The sequence below is a fragment of the Hemicordylus capensis genome, chromosome 16 (assembly GCF_027244095.1).
Source record: "Hemicordylus capensis ecotype Gifberg chromosome 16, rHemCap1.1.pri, whole genome shotgun sequence".
Classification (NCBI taxonomy): domain Eukaryota; kingdom Metazoa; phylum Chordata; class Lepidosauria; order Squamata; family Cordylidae; genus Hemicordylus; species Hemicordylus capensis.
The window spans coordinates 188,524-197,865 of record NC_069672.1 but is presented as its reverse complement, the minus strand read 5'-3'; positions in this window follow the sequence as shown (position 1 = coordinate 197,865).

The following is a 9,342-nucleotide window of genomic DNA, read 5'->3' as shown; positions in this document are numbered from 1 at the left end:
TTCTGAGGTAAAAATGCCCGTTTCTGAGGTAAAAATGCGCGTTTTAAGGTGTTTTTGCGCGTTTCTGAGGTAAAAATGCGCATTTCTGAGGTAAAAATGCGCGTTTTAAGGTGTTTTTGCGCGTTTCTGAGGTAAAAATGCGCGTTTCTGAGGTAAAAACGCGCGTTTTAAGGTGTTTTTGCGCGTTTCTGAGGTAAAAATGCGCGTTTTAAGGTGTTTTTGCGCGTTTCTGAGGTAAAAATGCGCGTTTCTGAGGTAAAAACGCACGTTTTAAGGTGTTTTTGCGCGTTTCTGAGGTAAAAATGCACGTTTTAAGGTGTTTTTGCGCGTTTCTGAGGTAAAAGTGCGCGTTTTGAGGTGTTTTTGCGCGTTTCTGAGGTAAAAGTGCGCGTTTTAAGGTGTTTTTGCGCGTTTCTGAGGTAAAAATGCGCGTTTCTGAGGTAAAAATGCGCGTTTTAAGGTGTTTTTGCGCGTTTCTGAGGTAAAAATGCGCGTTTTAAGGTGTTTTTGCGCGTTTCTGAGGTAAAAATGCGCATTTCTGAGGTAAAAATGCGCGTTTTAAGGTGTTTTTGCGCGTTTCTGAGGTAAAAATGCGCGTTTTAAGGTGTTTCTGTGCGTTTCTGAGGTAAAAATGCGCGTTTTAAGGTGTTTTTGCGCGTTTCTGAGGTAAAAATGCGTGTTTTAAGGTGTTTTTGCGCGTTTCTAGGGTAAAAATGCGCGTTTTAAGGTGTTTTTGCGCGTTTCTGAGGTAAAAATGCGCGTTTTAAGGTGTTTTTGCGCGTTTCTGAGGTAAAAATGCGCGTTTCTGAGGTAAAAATGCGCGTTTTAAGGTGTTTTTGCGCGTTTCTGAGGTAAAAGTGCGCATTTTAAGGTGTTTTTGCGCGTTTCTGAGGTAAAAGTGCGCGTTTTGAGGTGTTTTTGCGCGTTTCTGAGGTAAAAGTGCGCGTTTTAAGGTGTTTTTGCGCATTTCTGAGGTAAAAATGCGCGTTTCTGAGGTAAAAATGCGCGTTTTAAGGTGTTTTTGCGCGTTTCTGAGGTAAAAGTGCGCGTTTTAAGGTGTTTTTGCGCGTTTCTGAGGTAAAAATGCGCGTTTCTGAGGTAAAAACGCGCGTTTTAAGGTGTTTTTGCGCGTTTCTGAGGTAAAAATGCGCGTTTTAAGGTGTTTTTGCGCGTTTCTGAGGTAAAAATGCGCGTTTCTGAGGTAAAAATGCGCGTTTTAAGGTGTTTTTGCGCGTTTTTGAGGTAAAAATGCGCGTTTCTGAGGTAAAAATGCGCGTTTTAAGGTGTTTTTGCGCGTTTCTGAGGTAAAAATGCGCGTTTTAAGGTGTTTTTGCGCGTTTCTGAGGTAAAAATGCGCATTTCTGAGGTAAAAATGCGCGTTTTAAGGTGTTTTTGCGCGTTTCTGAGGTAAAAGTGCGAGTTTTAAGGTGTTTTTGCGCGTTTCTGAGGTAAAAGTGCGCGTTTTAAGGTGTTTTTGCACGTTTCTGAGGTAAAAATGCGCGTTTTAAGGTGTTTTTGCGCATTTCTGAGGTAAAAATGCGCGTTTCTGAGGTAAAAATGCGCGTTTTAAGGTGTTTTTGAGCGTTTCTGAGGTAAACGTGCGCATTTTAAGGTGTTTTTGCGCGTTTCTGAGGTAAAAATGCGCGTTTTAAGGTGTTTTTGCGCGTTTCTGAGGTAAAAATGCGCGTTTTAAGGTGTTTCTGTGCGTTTCTGAGGTAAAAATGCACGTTTTAAGGTGTTTTTGCGCGTTTCTGAGGTAAAAATGCGCGTTTTAAGGTGTTTTTGAGCGTTTCTGAGGTAAAAGTGCGCGTTTTAAGGTTTTTTTGCGCGTTTCTGAGGTAAAAGTGCGCGTTTTAAGGTGTTTTTGCGCGTTTCTGAGGTAAAAATGCGCGTTTCTGAGGTAAAAATGCGCGTTTTAAGGTGTTTTTGCGCGTTTCTGAGGTAAAAGTGCGCATTTTAAGGTGTTTTTGCGCGTTTCTGAGGTAAAAGTGCGCGTTTTAAGGTGTTTTTGCGCGTTTCTGAGGTAAAAGTGCGCGTTTTAAGGTGTTTTTGCGCATTTCTGAGGTAAAAATGCGCATTTCTGAGGTAAAAATGCGCGTTTTAAGGTGTTTTTGCGCGTTTCTGAGGTAAAAGTGCGCGTTTTAAGGTGTTTTTGCGCGTTTCTGAGGTTAAAATGCGCGTTTCTGAGGTAAAAACGCGCGTTTTAAGGTGTTTTTGCGCGTTTCTGAGGTAAAAATGCGCGTTTTAAGGTGTTTTTGCGCGTTTCTGAGGTAAAAATGCGCGTTTCTGAGGTAAAAATGCGCGTTTTAAGGTGTTTTTGCGCGTTTCTGAGGTAAAAATGCGCGTTTCTGAGGTAAAAGTGCGCGTTTTAAGGTGTTTTTGCGCGTTTCTGAGGTAGAAATGCGCGTTTTAAGGTGTTTTTGCGCGTTTTAAGGTAAAAATGCGCGTTTCTGAGGTAAAAATGCGCGTTTTAAGGTGTTTTTGCGCGTTTCTGAGGTAAAAGTGCGAGTTTTAAGGTGTTTTTGCGCGTTTCTGAGGTAAAAATGCGCGTTTCTGAGGTAAAAATGCGCGTTTTAAGGTGTTTTTGCGCGTTTCTGAGGTAAAAATGCGCGTTTTAAGGTGTTTTTGCGCGTTTCTGAGGTAAAAGTGCGCGTTTTAAGGTGTTTTTGCGCGTTTCTGAGGTAAAATTGCGCGTTTCTGAGGTAAAAACGCGCGTTTTAAGGTGTTTTTGCGCGTTTCTGAGGTAAAAATGCACGTTTTAAGGTGTTTTTGCGCGTTTCTGAGGTAAAAATGCGCGTTTTAAGGTGTTTTTGCGCGTTTCTGAGGTAAAAGTGCACGTTTTAAGGTGTTTTTGCGCGTTTCTGAGGTAAAAATACGCGTTTTAAGGTGTTTTTGCGCGTTTCTGAGGTAAAAATGCGCGTTTTAAGGTGTTTTTGCGCGTTTCTGAGGTAAAAATGCGCGTTTTAAGGTGTTTTTGCGCGTTTCTGAGGTAAAAGTGCGCGTTTTAAGGTGTTTTTGCGCGTTTCTGAGGTAAAAGTGCGCGTTTTAAGGTGTTTTTGCGCGTTTCTGAGGTAAAAATGCGCGTTTCTGAGGTAAAAATGCGCGTTTTAAGGTGTTTAAGGTGTTTTTGCGCGTTTCTGAGGTAAAAATGCGCGTTTCTGAGGTAAAAATGCGCGTTTTAAGGTGTTTTTGCGCGTTTCTGAGGTAAAAGTGCGCGTTTCTGAGGTAAAAATGCGCGTTTTAATGTGTTTAAGGTGTTTTTGCGCGTTTCTGAGGTAAAAATGCGCGTTTCTGAGGTAAAAATGCACGTTTTAAGGTGTTTTTGCGCGTTTCTGAGGTAAAAATGCGCGTTTTAAGGTGTTTTTGCGCGTTTCTGAGGTAAAAATGCGCGTTTTAAGGTGTTTTTGGGCGTTTCTGAGGTAAAAATGCGCGTTTCTGAGGTAAAAATGCGCGTTTTAAGGTGTTTTTGCGCGTTTCTGAGGTAAAAATGCGCGTTTCTGAGGTAAAAATGCGCGTTTTAAGGTGTTTTTGCGCATTTCTGAGGTAAAAGTGCGAGTTTTAAGGTGTTTTTGCGCGTTTCTGAGGTAAAAGTGCGCGTTTTAAGGTGTTTTTGCGCGTTTCTGAGGTAAAAGTGCGCGTTTTAAGGTGTTTTTGCGCGTTTCTGAGGTAAAAATGCGCGTTTTAAGGTGTTTTTGCGCGTTTCTGAGGTAAAAATGCGCGTTTCTGAGGTAAAAATGCGCGTTTTAAGGTGTTTTTGCGCGTTTCTGAGGTAAAAGTGCCCATTTTAAGGGTTTTTTTGCGCGTTTCTGAGGTAAAAGTGCGCGTTTTAAGGTGTTTTTGCGCGTTTTAAGGTAAAAATGCGCGTTTCTGAGGTAAAAATGCGCGTTTTAAGGTGTTTTTGCGCGTTTCTGAGGTAAAAGTGCGAGTTTTAAGGTGTTTTTGCGCGTTTCTGAGGTAAAAATGCGCGTTTCTGAGGTAAAAATGCGCGTTTTAAGGTGTTTTTGCGCGTTTCTGAGGTAAAAGTGCGCATTTTAAGGTGTTTTTGCGCGTTTCTGAGGTAAAAGTGCGCGTTTTAAGGTGTTTTTGCGCGTTTCTGAGGTAAAAGTGCGCGTTTTAAGGTGTTTTTGCGCATTTCTGAGGTAAAAATGCGCATTTCTGAGGTAAAAATGCGCGTTTTAAGGTGTTTTTGCGCGTTTCTGAGGTAAAAATGCGCGTTTCTGAGGTAAAAATGCGCGTTTTAAGGTGTTTTTGCGCGTTTCTGAGGTAAAAATGCGCGTTTTAAGGTGTTTTTGCGCGTTTCTGAGGTAAAAATGTGCGTTTTAAGGTGTTTTTGCGCGTTTCTGAGGTAAAAGTGCGCGTTTTAAGGTGTTTTTGCGCGTTTCTGAGGTAAAAATGCGCGTTTCTGAGGTAAAAATGCGCATTTTAAGGTGTTTTTGCGCGTTTCTGAGGTAAAAATGCGCGTTTTAAGGTGTTTTTGCGCGTTTCTGAGGTAAAAATGCGCGTTTTAAGGTGTTTTTGCGCGTTTCTGAGGTAAAAGTGCGCGTTTTAAGGTGTTTTTGCGCGTTTTAAGGTGTTTTTGCGCGTTTCTGAGGTAAAAGTGCGCGTTTTAAGGTGTTTTTGCGCGTTTCTGAGGTAAAAATGCGCGTTTCTGAGGTAAAAATGCGCATTTTAAGGTGTTTTTGCGCGTTTCTGAGGTAAAAATGCGCGTTTTAAGGTGTTTTTGCGCGTTTCTGAGGTAAAAATGCGCGTTTTAAGGTGTTTTTGCGCGTTTCTGAGGTAAAAGTGCGCGTTTTAAGGTGTTTTTGCGCGTTTCTGAGGTAAAAATGCGCGTTTCTGAGGTAAAAATGCGCGTTTTAAGGTGTTTTTGCGCGTTTCTGAGGTAAAAATGCGCGTTTTAAGGTGTTTTTGCGCGTTTCTGAGGTAAAAATGCGCATTTCTGAGGTAAAAATGCGCGTTTTAAGGTGTTTTTGCGCGTTTCTGAGGTAAAAATGCGCGTTTTAAGGTGTTTCTGTGCGTTTCTGAGGTAAAAATGCGCGTTTTAAGGTGTTTTTGCGCGTTTCTGAGGTAAAAATGCGTGTTTTAAGGTGTTTTTGCGCGTTTCTAGGGTAAAAATGCACGTTTTAAGGTGTTTTTGCGCGTTTCTGAGGTAAAAATGCGCGTTTTAAGGTGTTTTTGCGCGTTTCTGAGGTAAAAATGCGCGTTTCTGAGGTAAAAATGCGCGTTTTAAGGTGTTTTTGCGCGTTTCTGAGGTAAAAGTGCGCATTTTAAGGTGTTTTTGCGCGTTTCTGAGGTAAAAGTGCGCGTTTTGAGGTGTTTTTGCGCGTTTCTGAGGTAAAAGTGCGCGTTTTAAGGTGTTTTTGCGCATTTCTGAGGTAAAAATGCGCGTTTCTGAGGTAAAAATGCGCGTTTTAAGGTGTTTTTGCGCGTTTCTGAGGTAAAAGTGCGCGTTTTAAGGTGTTTTTGCGCGTTTCTGAGGTAAAAATGCGCGTTTCTGAGGTAAAAGTGCGCGTTTTGAGGTGTTTTTGCGCGTTTCTGAGGTAAAAGTGCGCGTTTTAAGGTGTTTTTGCGCGTTTCTGAGGTAAAAATGCGCGTTTCTGAGGTAAAAATGCGCGTTTTAAGGTGTTTTTGCGCGTTTCTGAGGTAAAAATGCGCGTTTTAAGGTGTTTTTGCGCGTTTCTGAGGTAAAAATGCGCATTTCTGAGGTAAAAATGCGCGTTTTAAGGTGTTTTTGCGCGTTTCTGAGGTAAAAATGCGCGTTTTAAGGTGTTTCTGTGCGTTTCTGAGGTAAAAATGCGCGTTTTAAGGTGTTTTTGCGCGTTTCTGAGGTAAAAATGCGTGTTTTAAGGTGTTTTTGCGCGTTTCTAGGGTAAAAATGCGCGTTTTAAGGTGTTTTTGCGCGTTTCTGAGGTAAAAATGCGCGTTTTAAGGTGTTTTTGCGCGTTTCTGAGGTAAAAATGCGCGTTTCTGAGGTAAAAATGCGCGTTTTAAGGTGTTTTTGCGCGTTTCTGAGGTAAAAGTGCGCATTTTAAGGTGTTTTTGCGCGTTTCTGAGGTAAAAGTGCGCGTTTTGAGGTGTTTTTGCGCGTTTCTGAGGTAAAAGTGCGCGTTTTAAGGTGTTTTTGCGCATTTCTGAGGTAAAAATGCGCGTTTCTGAGGTAAAAATGCGCGTTTTAAGGTGTTTTTGCGCGTTTCTGAGGTAAAAGTGAGCGTTTTAAGGTGTTTCTGAGGTAAAAATGCGCATTTTAAGGTGTTTTTGCGCGTTTCTGAGGTAAAAATGCGTGTTTCTGAGGTAAAAATGCGCGTTTTAAGGTGTTTTTGCGCGTTTCTGAGGTAAAAATGCGCATTTCTGAGGTAAAAATGCGCGTTTTAAGGTGTTTTTGCACGTTTCTGAGGTAAAAATGCGCGTTTTAAGGTGTTTTTGCGCGTTTCTGAGGTAAAAATGCGCGTTTTAAGGTGTTTTTGCGCGTTTCTGAGGTAAAAATGCGCGTTTCTGAGGTAAAAGTGCGCGTTTTAAGGTGTTTTTGCGCGTTTCTGAGGTAAAAGTGCACGTTTTAAGGTGTTTTTGCGCGTTTCTGAGGTAAAAATGCGCGTTTTAAGGTGTTTTTGCGCGTTTCTGAGGTAAAAATGCCCGTTTCTGAGGTAAAAATGCGCGTTTTAAGGTGTTTTTGCGCGTTTCTGAGGTAAAAATGCGCATTTCTGAGGTAAAAATGCGCGTTTTAAGGTGTTTTTGCGCGTTTCTGAGGTAAAAATGCGCGTTTCTGAGGTAAAAACGCGCGTTTTAAGGTGTTTTTGCGCGTTTCTGAGGTAAAAATGCGCGTTTTAAGGTGTTTTTGCGCGTTTCTGAGGTAAAAATGCGCGTTTTAAGGTGTTTTTGCGCGTTTCTGAGGTAAAAATGCGCGTTTCTGAGGTAAAAATGCGCGTTTTAAGGTGTTTTTGCGCGTTTCTGAGGTAAAAGTGCGCATTTTAAGGTGTTTTTGCGCGTTTCTGAGGTAAAAGTGCGCGTTTTGAGGTGTTTTTGCGCGTTTCTGAGGTAAAAGTGCGCGTTTTAAGGTGTTTTTGCGCATTTCTGAGGTAAAAATGCGCGTTTCTGAGGTAAAAATGCGCGTTTTAAGGTGTTTTTGCGCGTTTCTGAGGTAAAAATGCGCGTTTTAAGGTGTTTTTGCGCGTTTCTGAGGTAAAAATGCGCGTTTCTGAGGTAAAAATGCGCGTTTTAAGGTGTTTTTGCGCGTTTTTGAGGTAAAAATGCGCGTTTCTGAGGTAAAAATGCGCGTTTTAAGGTGTTTTTGCGCGTTTCTGAGGTAAAAATGCGCGTTTTAAGGTGTTTTTGCGCGTTTCTGAGGTAAAAATGCGCATTTCTGAGGTAAAAATGCGCGTTTTAAGGTGTTTTTGCGCGTTTCTGAGTTAAAAGTGCGAGTTTTAAGGTGTTTTTGCGCGTTTCTGAGGTAAAAGTGCGCGTTTTAAGGTGTTTTTGCACGTTTCTGAGGTAAAAATGCGCGTTTTAAGGTGTTTTTGCGCATTTCTGAGGTAAAAATGCGCGTTTCTGAGGTAAAAATGCGCGTTTTAAGGTGTTTTTGAGCGTTTCTGAGGTAAACGTGCGCATTTTAAGGTGTTTTTGCGCGTTTCTGAGGTAAAAATGCGCGTTTTAAGGTGTTTTTGCGCGTTTCTGAGGTAAAAATGCGCGTTTTAAGGTGTTTCTGTGCGTTTCTGAGGTAAAAATGCACGTTTTAAGGTGTTTTTGCGCGTTTCTGAGGTAAAAATGCGCGTTTTAAGGTGTTTTTGAGCGTTTCTGAGGTAAAAGTGCGCGTTTTAAGGTGTTTTTGCGCGTTTCTGAGGTAAAAGTGTGCGTTTTAAGGTGTTTTTGCGCGTTTCTGAGGTAAAAATGCGCGTTTCTGAGGTAAAAATGCGCGTTTTAAGGTGTTTTTGCGCGTTTCTGAGGTAAAAGTGCGCATTTTAAGGTGTTTTTGCGCGTTTCTGAGGTAAAAGTGCGCGTTTTAAGGTGTTTTTGCGCGTTTCTGAGGTAAAAGTGCGCGTTTTAAGGTGTTTTTGCGCATTTCTGAGGTAAAAATGCGCATTTCTGAGGTAAAAATGCGCGTTTTAAGGTGTTTTTGCGCGTTTCTGAGGTAAAAGTGCGCGTTTTAAGGTGTTTTTGCGCGTTTCTGAGGTTAAAATGCGCGTTTCTGAGGTAAAAGTGCGCGTTTTAAGGTGTTTTTGCGCGTTTCTGAGGTAAAAATGCGCGTTTTAAGGTGTTTTTGCGCGTTTCTGAGGTAAAAATGCGCGTTTCTGAGGTAAAAATGCGCGTTTTAAGGTGTTTTTGCGCGTTTCTGAGGTAAAAATGCGCGTTTCTGAGGTAAAAATGCGCGTTTTAAGGTGTTTTTGCGCGTTTCTGAGGTAGAAATGCGCGTTTTAAGGTGTTTTTGCGCGTTTTAAGGTAAAAATGCGCGTTTCTGAGGTAAAAATGCGCGTTTTAAGGTGTTTTTGCGCGTTTCTGAGGTAAAAGTGCGAGTTTTAAGGTGTTTTTGCGCGTTTCTGAGGTAAAAATGCGCGTTTCTGAGGTAAAAATGCGCGTTTTAAGGTGTTTTTGCGCGTTTCTGAGGTAAAAATGCGCGTTTTAAGGTGTTTTTGCGCGTTTCTGAGGTAAAAGTGCGCGTTTTAAGGTGTTTTTGCGCGTTTCTGAGGTAAAATTGCGCGTTTCTGAGGTAAAAACGCGCGTTTTAAGGTGTTTTTGCGCGTTTCTGAGGTAAAAATGCACGTTTTAAGGTGTTTTTGCGCGTTTCTGAGGTAAAAATGCGCGTTTTAAGGTGTTTTTGCGCGTTTCTGAGGTAAAAGTGCACGTTTTAAGGTGTTTTTGCGCGTTTCTGAGGTAAAAATGCGCGTTTTAAGGTGTTTTTGCGCGTTTCTGAGGTAAAAATGCGCGTTTTAAGGTGTTTTTGCGCGTTTCTGAGGTAAAAGTGCACGTTTTAAGGTGTTTTTGCGCGTTTCTGAGGTAAAAGTGCGCGTTTTAAGGTGTTTTTGCGCGTTTCTGAGGTAAAAATGCGCGTTTCTGAGGTAAAAATGCGCGTTTTAAGGTGTTTAAGGTGTTTTTGCGCGTTTCTGAGGTAAAAATGCGCGTTTCTGAGGTAAAAATGCGCGTTTTAAGGTGTTTTTGCGCGTTTCTGAGGTAAAAGTGCGCGTTTCTGAGGTAAAAATGCGCGTTTTAAGGTGTTTAAGGTGTTTTTGCGCGTTTCTGAGGTAAAAATGCGCGTTTCTGAGGTAAAAATGCACGTTTTAAGGTGTTTTTGCGCGTTTCTGAGGTAAAAATGCGCGTTTTAAGGTGTTTTTGCGCGTTTCTGAGGTAAAAATGCGC